We start from the raw sequence: 17,965 nt of genomic DNA, 5'->3' as shown, positions 1-17,965 counted from the left end.
CCTAAGGAACCCTGGGCTCATATTGCCATGGATTTTATCACCGATCTCCCACTGTCGGACGGTAATACAGTCATTTGGGTGATAATCGATCGGTTTTCCAAGATGGCTCATTTTGTTCCCCTTCCTGGTCTTCCTTCTGCTCCTGCCTTGGTTCCCATTTTTATTCGAGAAATTTTCCGCCTCCATGGGGTTCCTTCTCACATTGTTTCTGACAGGGGCGTTCAATTTACGTCTCGTTTCTGGAGAGCCTTTTGCAAATCCCTCAATATTGCCTTGGATTTTTCCTCTTCTTACCATCCTCAATCTAATGGGCAGACGGAGAGGGTTAATCAGGAGTTAGAGGTTTTTCTTCGCACCTTAGTCTCCGCTCATCATGACGATTGGTCCTCTCTACTTCCGTGGGCGCAATTTTCACATAACAATCATGTAAATACCAGTTCGCAGAAAACACCCTTCTTCGCAGTTTATGGAAGACATCCTCAACTTCCGCTTCCCATGGCCTGTTCTCCGGATATCCCAGCTTTGGCTTCAGCTCAGGAGTCCTTCAATGCTATCTGGAGTGACGTTCATGATTCCCTCCAGGCAGCTGCTGACAAATTCAAAGGGTTTGCTGACCGCCGCAGGCGTAAACCACCTGCTCTTCAGCCAGGGGACAAAGTTTGGCTCTCCACCAGGAACATCAAGCTTCGAGTGCCTTCCCTGAAGTTTGCTCCAAGATTCATTGGTCCATATACCATCATTTCTAAACTGAATCCGGTTTGTTTCAAACTTCAGATCCCCAAGAGCCTCAGGATTACTAACTCCTTCCATGTTTCCCTTCTGAAGCATTTAGTCCTCAATAAGTCTCTGAGGATAATCAGGAATACGAGGTCAGTCAAGTTCTGGATTCCCGACTCTGTAGAGGCGTTCTTCAGTACCTTGTTCATTGGAAAGGCTTTGGTCCTGAGGAGAGGTCTTGGGTTCCTGCATCGGAGGTCTTTGCACCTCGTCTGTTAAGAGGGTTTCATCTGAGGTGTCCCTCTAAACCTGGGCCCAGGCGGGGTAGGGGGAGGCCTCGTAAGAGGGGGGGTACTGTCATGGACTTGCAATAGAGCTTGGCAAGCTTACCTGTACCTTCATGTCTGTATTAGAGGTCAGACTGCATTTCTGGATCCTTTTTATCACCTCTACTTCCTGTTCCTGCCCCGCCCAGGTCATCACAGGAAGTCTATATTAACCAACGCACTGCAGGCCTGCTTTGCTGTTCAACAGTATTAGTTTCCTGTTTCCCGTTTGCCGTGTGCTTGAAACTACTCCTCTATGTACCGACTTTGGCTTGTCTCTGACTACCCTTGTCTGCCTGTTACCCCGACCTCGGCTTACCCTTCACCATTCAGTGTGTCCTGAGTGGCTGCTTCCCTTCACTCCCTACGGAGCGTGACCTGGGGGACCCCAGGGGCCGCGACCTTGGCCCAGCTGCAGCGAAGTCCATCCTCCCCTCTAGAGGCCCTGGTGAACACCTGCTGGGTCTTAGACTCCACGCCCTGGGGAATCTTGGGTTCACGTTCCGGTCCATCCGCAGCAGTCTGCTATAGGGTTCACTACCTTGCTCTGCGCCCCTGCCTCCAACAGGGTGCAGTTGTCACCTGGCCACAGGTGACCTGACATAGCCTTTGGGGAATTATGTTATTTTCTGTGTTTTCCCACCCCTCATGCAAATACTGCTTTGGGACGTCCCAATGGTTAAGAAGAATATGGAGCTGCGTCTGTCAGTGAACGATAGAGAAAAGTGGATTTTTGACTTACCATAAATCCTTTTCTCTGAAGTTCATTGACAGATGCAGCACCCGCCCCTCTATTTCGGAGTGGGTTGGGGGTTTTTTTCTTCTACACTGCTTGCAACAAAACTGAATCCTATAGCAGAGTGAGTGGGTGTATGCCTTCAGGGACTGCCCCATAGGCGTGGTAAAGTTTTTTTCAGTCTAGTGTCCTCCTGTAGGGGGCAGCATAACCCAATGGTGAAGAAGAATATGGAGCTGCGTCTGTCAATGAACTTCAGAGAAAAGGTTTTTACGGTAAGTCAGAAATCCAGTTTTTACAGGCTTTTGAGCTTTTATTTCAGCTTGAAGGAGCCTGTGCCTTTTTTTTTTTTTCTTTGGCTCTTTTGCACATTTTTATTGATCTTACTTGCACTTCTTTGAGCATAAGCGTTTTTTTTTCACAAACCCTCCCCTCAGCTCATTTTTCCTATTTTTTTTTTTTTTTTTTGTGCGTTTAAGCTTCATTGAGCTGTTGCATGCTCTTTCATGCTTTTTTGGGCACTTTAGGTGTCTTTTCTGCTCGAAAGCTCCTCTCAAAAATGCGAGTTTGGGTTTTTTTTCTGCCTGTAAGGACAATATGCCTGTAAACTCCTGAAAAAGCCTGGACATGTGTAGACACATTAGGCTAACATCGAGGGGAGTTTCCAGGCAGAAAAAATAGGAGCTCAAAAAAGCTCAAAAGCCTGTAGGACCAGCTTCTTTGAGGTGGAGTGTGAAAAGTAATTTTTATCTTGTGGTTGATTGACCTGCATTTTTTTGGATATATGTATCCTTTTTTTTTTTTTTTTTTCCCCTCAACCTTAACAGAAGGAACACAATGCATAAAGTTAAATATGACCTAAAATTTGATTTGTCTTCCACACAAGTCCTAAAATTAGATAATGAGAATCCATCTAAACTGAGGAACCAAAACATTATGCTTGTTTAATTATTGTTTTATGAAAATGATTCAGTTACCGCTGTGAGTCAATAGTGTGTGAACCTCTAGCATTCTTAGGCCTCTTTCACACAGGCCTTTCCGAATTCTGACTGCCTCCTTTTCCATTTATCTGCACCTAAATTTGACCCATCAGAGGTAGCCTAATGTATACATATGCAAGTCTATTTACTTCCAATAACCTATAAAGCCATCCTGGGTCCTCGTTCACTGCCAAAATGCAAACATAAATTATGCTTTCACTTCCTTTGACTGCCTGTACATAGCACCAGGTGGCTCCAGCTGCATAAACAAATGCCTCTTTCATGCTGTATGGGTCTCAGTGCACATGTGAATGGGTTCTTAAAAGCATAATTGGGTCTGAGCATAGAAAATATGGAATTTATTCGTACAGGACAAGACATCTTAATTTTTTCTGGAAATGCCCCCAGTGCATTCTCATATAACCCCACCCACTCCATAGGAATTTTTTTTTGCCAATATCCGTAGGTGATGACCTCTTTCTTCTTTTTATTTTTCTTTACTACTTCAACTGACACTTTTATCAAAATCAAATGGTTTATTGCTTCAGGCTGGGGGCGCAATTTTCAGATCGCTTATCCTCAATGTACATCTTGAAACCGTACCCTGTGTAATGTTTGCTTCAGGCTCTGGATCCTGCAATTGGTGCATGCCTTGGCACATGGTGAAGCGAGTGTAGTTGACTGCAGGGTGCTATACAGGTCCAGGGCCATGGTCCATTCTTACAGCACCTGGACCCTAAAGATCCTTTCGGGGTATGCCCACTGTGATGGGTGCTATAGCCAGCACTGAGGAAAAACTGCAAAATGCTCAGGATGATAACTGTTTCCCTACACCAGAGCAAGGTCCTATATTGATACATCTCCCTTCCTTTAATTCTAGTTTCCTCTCATGTGCACAACAGAGAGCCTACCTAACTAAAGCTGGCCATAGATTATGCAGTTTTCATTACTTCAATCACAGGCAAAAGGAAAAATCGCTCTTTAACATAGTCAGTGTTGATGGGGGAATTCCTCCTGCTGCACTATTGTATTCTGAGCCGTCCCAATGCTGCTGATCACTGACCGCTATAACTGCCGACAGTGATCACGTGAAAAAAACCCGACAGGCTGGTTGTACTGAAACCGATCAATAGATTTACTTCAGAACAGCCAACCTGCCCATAGATGGATTGAAATTCGTCTGGTTTCTGCTGAACTGGCCAAATTTCGATCTGTCCATGGCCAGCTTAAGTTAGATTTCACTGCAATGTCTGATTCTTGCTGTTCTAGAGCCTTCATGCTTCAGAACCCAAAAGCTTACCTCTGCCTATCTACTAATTGAATCTGTTCAGGAATATGCTGAATCTCCCAACTTCTTTGGGGGAGATACTAAGCATGGTAAGGTGGATGAGGAATTTCTGGATGAGCTGCAGAGGAATTTCCACATCCTGCATATTTATGAGGGAAAAAAAAAAAAAACGAAAGCCCCATGCCATAGGCTTTCTACTGTGAGCTCAACTATTGATGCGGAACATACTAGCCTTGGTCTATTAACACCGAAATCGCCTTAGCTCAAACAACCTCATATGGGCATTAAACCGCAGGCAAAGTTCAAAAATACCTTTTTCATTTTACAGACAAATAACTGTACTTTGTAAGAGGATTGACCAAATCCTAAAAAGGTATTTAGTCCTTCAAAACGTTTTGCTGAGATATGTCTTATGGAAAAGGAATTCATGAAAAGTTGTCTGTTTTTGGTAGTGGATCCTGCTATTCCTGTATTCAGTAATCATCTCACTGTTTCTGTTGAGAATGTTCCCTCCTTAAGGATTCTGTTGATAGACGATTTGAAACACTATTGGGAACAACCTTTGCTCTCTCTGGTTGTGCCTTACAACCAGCAGCTCTGTCCATTTGTCAGATCATTGCTGACTGGATTGGACAAATAAATTGAGAACACAATCCTGTCTTTAGGGACCCTATTCTGCTGGGACAATTGCAGCTCATGCCTTTAGCTATTTTGTGTTGGTGCCCTAGAGATTACCTAGGATGACACTGCTGTCTGTGCATAGGTACAGATTTTTGTGGTTAAAGGTTTGGTCTGCTGAGCCTGTTTGTAAAAGTTGTGTTTCAGGTATGCCAATCGATGATGAATACCTGTTTGGGGAAATGCATATTCAATTTAATAAGGAAGTTACTGGGATAAATTTCACTCCACTCGGGCATCCTCCTCTAACTCAAAGGTCTATCTGTTTGGCACAAGCCTTGAATCCCAAAACTGTGCAAGCCCACCCAGAAGCTCTTCTCACAATGAAGGTGTGCCCTCATTTTTCAGATTGGGGGGGACATCTGTCGGTATATGCGCCAGTCTGAATAAGAGATGTTCTGGATCACTGGGTTCAATCTGTTATTTCCAGGGGCTACAAAAGTCTTGGGTGTGTAATGAGGACCGCCTGGTACAAAAGTTCATCTTGGAAGGACATTTTGAAACATTTAATGGTTAGGCTCATCAAATACAACCAACATGTTTTGGGGGGAGAAAAGTCTCCCCCCTTCTGTTAACAAAAGCATAACTGAATGCATTCGGGTTAAGGCTTTATGAAGACGAACATCTCCTGATGGCAATAAAGGCAGGTGGTTCAAAGGGTTTTACTCAAACCTATTCACAGTCCAAAAAAAGGAATGAAGGCATTCGCTCAATTTGGTTCTAAAATCCCTAAATGGTTATTTGCAAGTCCCCAAAATTTGCAAGTTTTGCATTATTCCTAGATGCCTATGTTCACATTCCCAGCTTTCCTGCATGCCAATACTGTACTATGGGGACCTACATTTTCATTTTTTCGCCCTGTCCTTCGGTCTTTCTTGAGTCTTCACAAAGGTGCTTGCTCTGCTTCTAGCCTTGCTAAGATTTCAGGGCATCTGTGTCATGGGTACCTGGGCAACCAACCTGTCTTACAATGTTCAAAACACAATCCAGTTCCTTCAATGTTTCAGATGGCTGAACAACAGAAGTATTTGAGGCTGATCTTGGACATGGTCTAGGCCAAAACTTTACTTCCCCATGAAAAGATCGCTTCTCTGAGGTCCAACTGAACTGTTAGATAACCAGTCATCCTTTGACTCACTTCTGCATGAGGTTCTGGTACTTATGGGCCTCTAGTGAGCTGGTTCTTTTTACTCAGTTCCACCCAACACCTTTGCAGCTCAACATTCTCATGATGTGGAACATGCAGATTCTTTTTCTGGATCACCTATTAGAAAAATAGATCACCCATTGCCTTGGCAAAAATATCCCTGGCTTGGTGGATTTTCAACTGAGCCCTAGAATCTGGAAACATTTTCTTCTCTCTCCCTAAAAAGTGTTAATGGGGGATGCAAGCTTGAGAGGCTGGGACAGGGTCTACAGTTCCCAGCCTGTCTAGATCCTTTATTCCCACAAGAGTCAATGCTCTCCATCATCATTCTGGAAAAGGTGCCAGAAGACTGACACTGCCACACTACCCCCCCCCCCCCCCTCTTAGGCTAGGTTCACATTCATGCAGTGCGAGTTGACTCAGTGTTTTGAAGTGAAGTTTCATCAGTACAAGCTGATGTGGTTCAGAGCCGATTCCAAAGAGATTTTCATGCGGTTTGGATGCAGCTGTGATTTCTGCTCTCTCTCTGCAGAAAAGGAAGAGAAGACAGAAAGCAGAGACTTGTATAAAAGTACTGGAATCGTGTTATCTTAGTACAGATAAGCGTTACTATTCAAGGTAAAAATCGCACAGCACCTCTCTAAACTCACACAGGACCCTTTTCAACATCACACTGCATATACAGTGCCTTGAAAAAGTATTCATACCCCTTGAAATTTTCCAAATTTTTTGTCATGTTACAACCAAAAACGTAAATGTATTTTATTGGGATAGACCAACACAAAGTGGCACATAATTGTGAAGTGGAAGGAAAATGACAAATGGTTTTCAAATTGTTTTAAAAATTAATATCTGAAAAGCGTGGCATGCATTTGTATTCATCCCCCTGACTCAATACTTTGTAGAACCACCTTTTGCTGAAATTACAGCTGCAGGTCTTTTTGGGTATGTCTCTACCAGCTTTGCACATCTAGAGAGTGTCATTTTTGCACAGTCTTTGCAAAATAGCTCAAGCTTTGTCAGATTGGATGGAGAGCGTCTGTGAACAGCAATTTTCAAGTCTTGCCACAGATTCTCAAGTGGATTTAGGTCTGGACTTTGACTGGGCCATTTTAACACATGAACATGCTTTAATATAAACCATTCAATTGTAGCTCGGCTGTATGTTTAGGGTCGTTGTCCTGCTGGAAGGTGAACATCTGCCCAAGTCTTAAGTCTTTTGCAGACTCTTAACAGGTTTTCTTCTAAGGTTGCCCCTGTATTTGGCTCCATCCATCTTTTCATTAACTTTGACCAGCTTCCCTGTCCCTGCTGTAGAAAAGCATCCCCACAACATGATGCTGCCACCACCATGTTTCACAGTGGGGATTGTGTGTAAACGGTGACATGCAGTGTTAATTTTGCATCACACAGGGTTTTGCTTTTAGGCCAAAAAGTTCAATCTTGGTCTCCTCCGACCAGAGCACCTTCTTCCACATGTTTGCTGTGGCCTCCATATGGCTTCTCACAAACTGCAAACGAAACTTCTTATGGCTTTCTTTTAACAATGGCTTTCTTCTTGCCAGATTTTTGGAATGCACGACTAATACTTGTCCTGTGGACAGATTCTCCTACCTGAGCTGTGGATCTCTGCAGCTTCTCCAGAGTTACCATGTGCCTCTTGGCTGCTTCTCTAAATACTGCTTTCCTGATGAGCTGATATGGACATCATGGCCTTCAGATTCAACAAAAAACTGAACAGGTTTGTGGCCAAGTCCAGGGTTCCCCTGGCTTGAGTGGTGGATTCCCTGGTGATTCCTTGAACCCCGTTGTATGCATTCCCACCAGTGAAGATTCTCCCTCAACTGCTGTACAAGATAGAGGAAGAGTGGATTACGGTGATCCCCATCGCTCCAAATTGGCCCAGGAGAACTTGGTACTAGTCAGATTACCATGCTGCGATTAATTGATTGATTAAGGTTTTGCCACGGTATACGGTATTATCACGGTGTTAAAAAAAATGCAGTGGCCTTGAAATCCATCCTGCTTTTGCACCATGCAACTTACCTGCAGTTCCTGCAATGGCAAGCTTTCTCCATTTTTGTATACTTGGGCCCAGCATTTAAAAACACAGTCTGTGTGTGCAGGAACTGCAGGTAAGTCGCATGGTGCAAAAGCAGAATGGATTTCACGGCCACTACATTTTTTTAAATTCTGCATGCACTTTTTTTCAGCCGAAAATGCAGGCATAGCAGCCCATTCTAATCAATGGTTGGTTCACATGTATGCGGGTTGGCGGCCCACATTTGCACATGCATAGCAGCTGATTGATTTGAATGGGCTGCTATGCCCTCGTTTTCCACAGAAAAAAGGTACATGCAGCATTTTAAAAAAATGCAGTGGCCTTGAAATCCATCCTGCTTTTGCACCTTGCGACTTACCTGCAGTTCCTGCACTGGCAAGCTTTCTGCGTTTTATATACGTGGGCCCAGCATTTATAAGCAGTTTGTGTGTGCAGGAACAGGAGGTAAGTCTCAAAAGTGGCGCAAAAGCAGGATGGATTTCACGGGCACTGCATTTTTTAAATTCTGCATGCACCTTTTTTCAGCAGAAAATGCAGGCATAGTAGCCCATTCGAACCAATGAGCTGCTATGCCTGTGCACATACATATATATATGTGTGTGTGTGTATATATATATATATATATATATATATATATATATATATATATATATAGTGGGTACGGAAAGTATTCAGACCCCCTTAAATTTTTCACTCTTTGTTATATTGCAGCCATTTGCTAAAATCATTTAGGTTCATTCTTCTTCCTCATGAATGTACACATAGCACCCCATACTGACAGAAAAACACAGAATTGTTGACATTGTTGCAGATTTATTAAAAAAGAAAAACTGAAATATCATATGGTCCTAAGTATTCAGACCCTTTGCTGTGACACTCATATATTTAACTCAGGTGCTTTCCATTTCTTCTGATCATCCTTGAGATGGTTCTACACCTTCATTTGAGTCCAGCTGTGTTTGATTATACTGATTGGACTTGATTAGGAAAGCCACACACATGTCTATATAAGACCTTCCGGATCACAATGCATGTCAGAGCAAATGAGAATCATGAGGTCAAAGGAACTGCCTGAAGAGCTCAGAGACAGAATTGTGGCAAGGCACAGATCTGGCCAAGGTTACAAAAAGATTTCTGCTGCACTTAAGGTTCCTAAGAGCACAGTGGCCTCCATAATCCTCAAATGGAAGACGTTTGGGACGACCAGAACCCTTCCTAGAGCTGGCTGTCCGGCCAAACTGAGCTATTGGGGGAGAAGAGCCTTGGTGAGAGAGATAAAGAAGAACCCAAATATCACTGTGGCTGAGCTCCAGAGATGCAGTCAGGAGATGGGAGAAAGTTGTAGAAAGTCAACCATCACTGCAGCCCTCCACCAGTCGGGGCTTTATGGCAGAGTGGCCCGACGGAAGCCTCTCCTCAGTGTAAGACACATGAAAGCCTGCATGGAGTTTGCTAAAAAAACACCTGAAGGACTCCAAGATGGTGAGAAATAAGATTCTCTGGTCTGATGAGACTAAAATAGAACTTTTTGGCCTTAATTCTAAGCGGTATGTGTGGAGAAAACCAGGCACTGCTCATCACCTGTCCAATACAGTCCCAACAGTGAAGCATGGTGGTGGCAGCATCATGCTGTGGGGTTTTTTTTTCAGCTGCAGGGACAGGACGACTGGTTGCAATCGAGGGAAAGATGAATGCGGCCAAGTACAGGGATATCCTGGACAAAAACCTTCTCCAGAGTGCTCTGAACCTCAGACTGGGCCGAAGGTTTACCTTCCAACAAGACAATGACCCTAAGCACACAGCTAAAATAACGAAGGAGTGGCTTCACAACAACTCCGTGACTATTCTTGAATGGCCCAGCCAGAGCCCTGACTTAAACCCAATTGAGCATCTCTGGAGAGACCTAAAAATGGCTGTCCACCAACGTTTACCATCCAACCTGACAGAACTGGAGAGGATCTGCAAGGAGGAATGGCAGAGGATCCCCAAATCCAGGTGTGAAAGACTTGTTGCATCTTTCCCAAAAAGACTCCTGGCTGTATTAGATCAAAAGGGGGCTTCTACTAAATACTGAGCAAAGGGTCTGAATACTTAGGACCATGTGATATTTCAGTTTTTCTTTTTTAATAAATCTGCAACAATGTCAACAATTCTGTGTTTTTCTGTCAGTATGGGGTGCTATGTGTACATTCATGAGGAAGAAGAATGAACCTAAATGATTTTAGCAAATGGCTGCAATATAACAAAGAGTGAAAAATTTAAGGGGGTCTGAATACTTTCCGTACCCACTGTGTATATATATATATATATATATATATATATATATATATATATATATATATATACACACACACACACAGTGCCTTGCAAAAGTATTCGGCCCCCTTGAACTTTGCGACCTTTTGCCACATTTCAGGCTTCAAACATAAATATATAAAACTGTAATTTTTTGTGAAGAATCAACAACAAGTGGGACACAATCATGAAGTGGAACGAAATTTATTGGATATTTCAAACTTTTTTAACAAATAAAAAAACTGAAAAATTGGGCGTGCAAAACTATTCAGACCCTTTACTTTCAGTGCAGCAAACTCTTTCCAGAAGTTCAGTGAGGATCTCTGAATGATCCAATGTTGACCCAAATGACTAATGATGATAAATAGAATCCACCTGTGTGTAATCAAGTCTCCATATAAATGCACCTGCACTGTGATAGTCTCAGAGGTCCGTTTAAAGCGCAGAGAGCATCATGAAGAACAAGGAACACACCAGGCAGGTCCGAGATACTGTTGTGGAGAAGTTTAAAGCCGGATTTGGATACAAAAAGATTTCCCATGCTTTAAACATCCCAAGGAGCACTGTGCAAGTGATAATATTAAAATGGAAGGAGTATCAGAACACTGCAAATCTACGAAGACCTGGCTGTCCCTCTAAACTTTCAGCTCATACAAGGAGAAGACTGATCAGAGATGCAGCCAAGAGGCCCATGATCACTCTGGATGAACTGCAGAGATCTACAGCTGAGGTGGGAGACTCTGTCCATAGGACAACAATCAGTCATATACTGCACAAATCTGGCCTCTATGGAAGAGCGGCAAGAAGAAAGCCCTTTCTTAAAGATATCCATAAAAAAGTGTCGTTTAAAGTTTGCCACAAGCCACCTGGGAGACACACCAAACATGTGGAAGAAGGTGCTCTGCTCAGATGAAACCAAAATCTAAACTTTTTGGCAACAATGCAAAACGTTGTTTGGCGTAAAAGCAACACAGCTCATCACCCTGAACACACCATCCCCACTGTCAAACATGGTGGTGGCAGCATCATGGTTTGGGCCTGCTTTTCTTCAGCAGGGACAGGGAAGAGGGTTAAAATTGATGGGAAGATGGATGGAGCCAAATACAGGGACCATTCTGGAAGAAAACCTGATGGAGTCTGCAAAAGACCTGAGACTGGGACGGAGATTTGTCTTCCAACAAGACAATGATCCAAAACATAAAGCAAAATCTACAATGGAATGGTTCACAAATAAACATATCCAGGTGTTAGAATGGCCAAGTCAAAGTCCAGACCTGAATCCAATCGAGAATCTGTGGAAAGAACTGAAAACTGCTGTTCACAAACGCTCTCCATTCAACCTCACTGAGCTTGAGCTGTTTTGCAAGGAGGAATGAGCAAAAATGTCAGTCTCTCGATGTGAAAAACTGATAGAGACATACCCCAAGTGACTTACAGCTGTAATCGCAGCAAAAGGTGGCGCTACAAGTATTACTTAAGGGGGCTGAATAAGTTTGCACGCCCAATTTTTCAGTTTTTTATTTGATAAAAAAGCTTGAAATATCCAATGTCGTTCCACTTCATGATTGTGTCCCACTTTTTGATTCTTCACAAAAAATTACAGTTTTATATCTTTGTTTGAAGCCTGGAATGTGTCAAAATGTCGCAAAGTTCAAGGGGGCTGAATACTTTCGCAAGGCATTGTATATATATATGTGTGTGTGTGTGTGTGTGTGTGTGTATATATATATATATATATATATATATATATATATATATATATATATATATATACACTGTGTGTGTGTATATGTAGTATATATATATAATATATACACTGTGTGTGTGTGTATATATACTATAGATATATATATATATATGTGTGTGTGTATATTAACAGGGGTCAAGTCCTGGGAAAGTAAGTCCTGGGAGTCCTGGGAAAGTAAGTGTGGGAACTCACCCAAGATTACCACCCCCAACAAAAAAAAATCAGATCAGATGACAGGTCCGTGTCAGCATATGCAGAGCAGACACAGAAAACAGCCCGCTCTATTTAAACACAGCAGGAGGCGGGCTGCGGGAGGAGAGGCGGCGATTGCCACCTTCCTCCCGTGATAGCCTGGGAAACGGAGAGAAGACCTGCCTGCTTATGTAAACAAAGCAGGCAGATCTTCTGTGAGACAGGTAGGGACATATCAGCAGTTTCAGCAAAGCTGAAACTGCAAACTCTGTGCCTGTCACAAACCACCCCAGCCCCCCCCCCCCCCCCCACAGTCTTTAAGCATACAGGCATACATTAACCTCTTTGATCACCCACAGGGTTAACCCCTTCCCTGCCAGTGTCATTATTACAGTAACAGTTCATATTTTTAGCACTGATTACTGTAGTAATGTCACTGGTCCCCAAAAAGTGTAAAAAATGTCAGTCATGGGTCCGATCTGTCTGCCGCAATGTCGCAGTCCCACTAGAAATCGCAGATCGCTGCCATTACTAGTAAAAAAAAAAAAAACAATAAAAATTACATAAATATTTCCTGTACTTAGTAGACGCGATAACTTATGCGCAAACCAATCAAAATACGCTTATTGCGATTTTCTTTACCAAAAATATGTAGCAGATAAAAAAATTGGCCTAAAATGTTAAGAAATTTTGATTTTTACATTATTTGGGGGGAATTACATATAGCAGAATGTGAAAAATATTGTTTTTTTCACAATTGTTGCTCTTTTTTTTTATAGTGCAAAAAATAAAAATTGCACAGGTGATCAAATACCACCAAAAGAAAGCTCTATTTGTGGGGAAAAAAGGACGTAAAGCGTCGCACGACCGCGCAATTGTCCGTTAAAGTAACGCTGTGCCGAATCACAAAATAGGGCCTGGTCAGGAAGGGGGTAACACCTTTCAGGGCTGAAGTGGTAATACCATGCACCTTCATTTATTAGGTGTAATGAACGCTGTTGTGTTTTAAGATATTTGCTAATTTATGCCACATAGATACTACTGTTAAGCACTTTAGCACTATGCACTTTTTTCTTTCTCCTTTGCTAATTGCACAAGGTCCTATTGACTTTTTTATAACTATTATTAATTTATGATTGCACAAATATCAAATGTTTTTTTCATTTTTGAATATTGTTTAGAGCACACTAGCACATTTACACTTTACATTGTCTTTTTATATTGCTTTATTTCCATCTCTCTGTTTCTCTCATCTCTCTCTCTTCCTACTTCTCTTTACTTTCTCTCTCTCCACCTCTTCTTCCCTCCTGGCTGTCTCTCTCTCTCTCCTACCTCCCTGGCTCCCTCTCTGCAGGTGCTGATGTTTCGTGTATGGCGCCTGTGTCCTGTCACAGGCGGTGGCGGAGTACATTTGGTATCACTCCGCCTGTGGAAGTCGGCACTATACAGGAAGCATCGGCTCTGCTTCCTGTAGTGCGGCTCTGAGTTTACAGCGATGCTCGGGTAAGCCCAGATTGCGGGTTCCCGACCCGCCATCCAAGAGCAAGAGGTGGCGCTGGGATCGTGTCGGGGCTCGGGGGGGGAACGGGGACGGCGTTCTTGCTGTGGAAATAGTACAGGAACGCCGTTCCCATGCATTTCTGCAGGACTCGAGCCCTGTATATATATATATATATATATATATATATATATATATATATATGTGTGTGTGTGTGTGTGTGTGTGTGTGTGTGTGTGTGTGTGTGTGTGTGTGGAGGCAGCAATCCTTCTCCCATGCTCACACAGCGTCGGGAGGCACACATCTGACTGTCCTCCTCTCCCCAGCTCACACAGCGTCAGGAGGCAGCAATCAATAGACTTCCTATGGAGAAATTATAGAGGCCTTAACTTCCTCATTCTGAACAGCTGAAGGCCTTTCAACTTCCTTAAGCCATCCTGGCTACCTTTTCAGCCTACACCCTATAGTAATTGGTGAATTGTCTAAACCCAGCATAAGTGTATCTCCTGTCTGTGACAACATCCACAGATTTACCTGACTTCCTGTCACACTATATATATATATATATATATATATATATATATATAATGGAAAATTGTTACCAATACTTACCGTAATTTTCCTTTCCTGGCTCTGCGTCATGCCTTCATAATGCGGGTCAACTCCGCCCCTCTGACCCCCATAGGACATCCCTGAAATAGCATAAAAGGCAGGCAGTACCTGGTGGAGGTGTTCTGTATGAGCTTGTGACGGACCAGGGAGGGTTTGTGCTGGTATGACGCGGAGCCAGGAAAGGAAAATTACGGTAAGTATTGGTAACAATTTTCCTGGCTCTGTGTCATGCCATCATACTACGGGACTTAACTAGCCAAAACACAGGGTGGGAAGAATAAATTACAAACACCAGGTACTGCTGCAAGAAACAAATTTTAATATCTTGATAAAGCAGAAGACAATACTGAAGCTCCCATTTGAGCATACTGGGATGACATCACATCCAGCTCATAGTGTTTTTGCAGGTATTAGGAGATCTCCAACCTGCTGCCTTACAGACCATGTCTGCCGATACATTGGACCAAGCTGCCCAGGAGGATGACACCGCTCTTGTGGAATGTGTTCGGATCTCCTAAGGAGGGGGGAGGCCTTCCAGGGAGTAAGCTGTTTGGATTGCTTTAACCATCCCTGGCGAGAGGACTCTTGGAGGGGCCGGCGTACCCATCCTGGGAAAAAAGCATCTGTTTTCCTAGAATGAGACCGTTCTGGGCAGCTATGTCTGTGGGAGAGGCTTCATATCCAGATCATACCATCTAGGCTCCTCCAAGGCTGATTGAGAAGGTGAAAATGCCAGGAGAACCGATTCCCAATTAAAATGAAAATTCCTTTCAGGAATGGACTTCGGAGAAGGTCGTAACACGCTGTCCTGAAGGAAGGTGCAGAACGGCTCTTTGTAGGAGAAGGCTGCAGTGTCTGAGACTCATCTGGCTGAGACCAAACCTGTCAAGAAAACCGTCTTTAATGTCAGGTACCATAAGGGACTGTCCGAATCTGGGGGGAAAAAAAGGGGCTTTTTAGCAACCCCGTTAATACTAACGGTAAATCCCACTTTGGAAAGAAAAGGACGAATAGGCGGGTATATCTTGATTGCCGCACGGAGGAATCCAACTACTAGAGACTCCTTTGACCATGAGGTATTGGTAAGGGCGGAAAGTGCTGAAATTTGTTGTTTAAGCATGTTGAAGCTTAGTCCTGAGTCAAGGCCGTACTGCAGAAAATCCGATATATTCGCCACTGAGGGGAAACGGAAAGAAAATCCCTGTTGGACTGAGAAAGCCTCGAACCCCTGCCACACTCTATAATAAGTGGTCTTAGTAGATTCTTTCCTGGATGACAGAATGGTGGATATTACTGAGTCAGAAAGATTCAGGTTCTGGAGCTTGCTCCTTTCAAATTCCATGCAGTCAAGGCCAGATGGGCCGATTTGGGGTGACTGTGGCCATTGCAGATGAGAAGGTCCCTAACCTGAGGGAGCCTTATTGGAGGACACGCCGCCAGATGGCCAAGAAGGGGAAACCATGGCCTCCTCGGCCAGAATGGAGCTTTCACAATAGCGGGTACACCCTCCTCCATGATCTTCACCAATGATTTGAGGATCAGAGTAAATTGGTGGAAATAGGTAGACCTGCTTGAAGCCCCACTGCTGATAGAGAGCATCCTGGGCCAGAGCTTGCGGGCAAAATAAGTGGGGAAAAAACGACAGTTAAAATGTGTTGCCATTAAGTCTATCTCGGGAACTACCCATTGTGTGAAAATTCGACAAATATTTTGAATTTAGCATCCATCCTGTGTAGTTGGCGAAGTTTCTGCTCAACTGGTCTGCTAGCGTATTCTGAGGGCCCGGGAGGCACGATGCTGAAAAGTCCAGCAAGTGGGCTTCAGCCAAGGAGAAGACCTCCGCAGTTACCTGGAGAGGTTGCAGACTTCTTGTCTCCCCTTGTTTCACAATGTACGATACTGCCGTCGTATTGTCCATGAGAAGTCTGACTCTCCTGCCTTGGATTACAGGACGAAACGTCTTCAGCGCCTCCCTGGCTGCTGTTAGTTCTAGGAGATTCGAGGAACATGGCAAACTCTGGTCCCACACTCCCTGCACTTTCAGTTGTAGGCAATGCACCCCCCTACTCTGGAGAATGGCATCCGAAGTAATCGTGATCCAGTCTCCAGGGCTGACGGGCCCGCCCAGGGAGAGGTTGCTCCTCTTGGTCCACCACAGAAGGTTGTTGGAAACTAAGCGAGGAACCTGGAACCTCTGGCTGAGAGAACTGTGGCGCCACTGGCTTAGAAAGCAGAACTGAAACCTTCTCCTGTGCCACTGTGCCCAAGGCACTGCTGGGATACAGGCCGTCAGGAAACCTAAAAAAACTCATCCCCAGATGAACGGTGATTTCCTTTGAGGACCTAATTCCCTCGGTCTCCGCACAGACTTGATCGATCTCCTCTCTTCGCAGGAAAATCTTGTATTGGACTATACTAAAACCCCTGCCCAGGTAGGTTAGGCATTGGTACGGAACAAGTTGGCTCTTCTGCCCATTCACCATCCACCCAAATTCTGATAGGGTCTGCAAGACTTGATCCCAGTGGTCTATGAGAAAATCCCCGGAGTGAGCCAACACCAGGATATAGTCCAGATAATGCTCAGGATCCCAGGCCCCAGAAAGATGGGCATGACCTTAACTAGCACTGAACAGCGAACTAGAAGCAAGTAGACTGAATTCAATTCTACTAAAACTTGACAAGATGAAATCTCTCGAGAGTCCTGCAGGCTAAGGCGTTAACTAGCAGCAGTGCTACTACTACCACTCTAAGCAGGATATCAATGAGGAAAGGAATGTCTGAAGGGTTATGGGGTAGGGGCCGTGACCAAAAACATACCGGACCCAGAAGGATGGACATGACCTTCGCTTGCAATGAACAGTGACCCAGGACTTAAGTAGACTGAATTTCAATCTACTAAAAATTGACAAGATACTCCAAGATCTAGAGGATCCTGCAGGCTAAAACGTTACTTAGCGGCAGCACCTCTACTTCGCTATCAGCAAGATATCACTTGAGGAAATAAATGCCATAAAGATTGATAGTACCCTCAAGAGGATTCTGGGGAGAATGCCAGCCAAAAAAACATACCATGACCTAGGCCAAGTCATCGTCTACTAGAAAACCTGAGAAGTGCTGGCAAACCCAGACTATAGGAATATGTAGACTAGCGTTTGCCAAGTCCAGAAAAGGGCACCAGCCTCCTTTCCTTACCAGCAGAATAATGGTTTTCCAGGATTCTGTCATAAAGACAGGACCCTTCATAATACCTGCACGTGCTTAGTACTAAGATAAATCCAAAGGCCATCTGATATTTGCGACCCAAGAGAGGGAATGAATATTCATGCTCCACCTCTGTATCCATCTTGAAAGAATGCCCTGAGCCACAAATCACTCCTTAAAACTGTTGACAGATTGGTGGAGCATGGGAGCTATGGTAGGGAAGCAGGAAACTGCTGCCGGGATGAGAACATTAGCTATCATTGATACATAAACATTTAAAAAGAAGAACTTCCAGGGTATGGGAGGTAATGCAAACATTGTACACTGCTTTCTTTTTAAAACCTGCACCTGACCATAGCTCTAGAGCAGTAATGGCAAACCTCGGCACCCCAGAACCACACCTCCCACAATGCCCAACTACACTTGAGAGTGCATGAGCATCATGGGAAATGCAGCCCCAAAACATCCGGGGCACCAAGGCTTCCG

This window comes from Pelophylax lessonae (genome assembly GCF_965119305.1).
Source record: "Pelophylax lessonae genome assembly, chromosome: 13".
Classification (NCBI taxonomy): Eukaryota; Metazoa; Chordata; class Amphibia; order Anura; family Ranidae; genus Pelophylax; species Pelophylax lessonae.
The sequence above is the reverse complement of the archived record's forward strand: the minus strand, read 5'-3'. Positions refer to the sequence as shown.